Raw genomic sequence first — 617 nt, forward strand, 5'->3', positions numbered from 1 at the left:
ATCAAATGTAAGCAGAACAGAAATTGGACTATCTTTCTAGTCCAATGAGGAGTCACAAAGTAGCTAGAAAAGATAACACTTCCCTTCCCAGCTCCCCAAGGGTCACTTTGTAAACTACGAAAATGACAATGAATTACCAAAGCCACTCAATACATATGTACAGCGGAGACTTCAGCACCATCTACTATCCCCAATCAGGACTTTTAGTAGTAAATCACACTACTCCTGATTTCTCCTATCAAATTTTCTACCCCAAAAAGGAGCTTCCAATAACTCGGACTCCAGGTGGCAGTTACTGTCCTGAATATACAGTAGTATAGTAGGACTACATAAATCCAAGGCATTTCACTGTGATTGTTACTGCATTAAGTAGGTACATCTCTAAGTGTTTCCATGGTTACCATAGCAAAACTACATTTAGAATTAACAATCATTTAGTCCCATTCATAGCAGTTTGGAAAAGAACTGAAAATCAAATATCTAGGGGTTCTACTCTTGAAATGAGACACAAACTAATCAGAATACATTTTTAAAATGTTTAAACCGAACTCTCGCACACGCTATATCATAAATGTATGGCATTCTCACACGCACTTAAAAAAGAACAAAGAAAAGGA

This window comes from Nycticebus coucang, chromosome 6 (assembly GCF_027406575.1).
Source record: "Nycticebus coucang isolate mNycCou1 chromosome 6, mNycCou1.pri, whole genome shotgun sequence".
In the NCBI taxonomy this organism is placed as follows: Eukaryota; Metazoa; Chordata; class Mammalia; order Primates; family Lorisidae; genus Nycticebus; species Nycticebus coucang.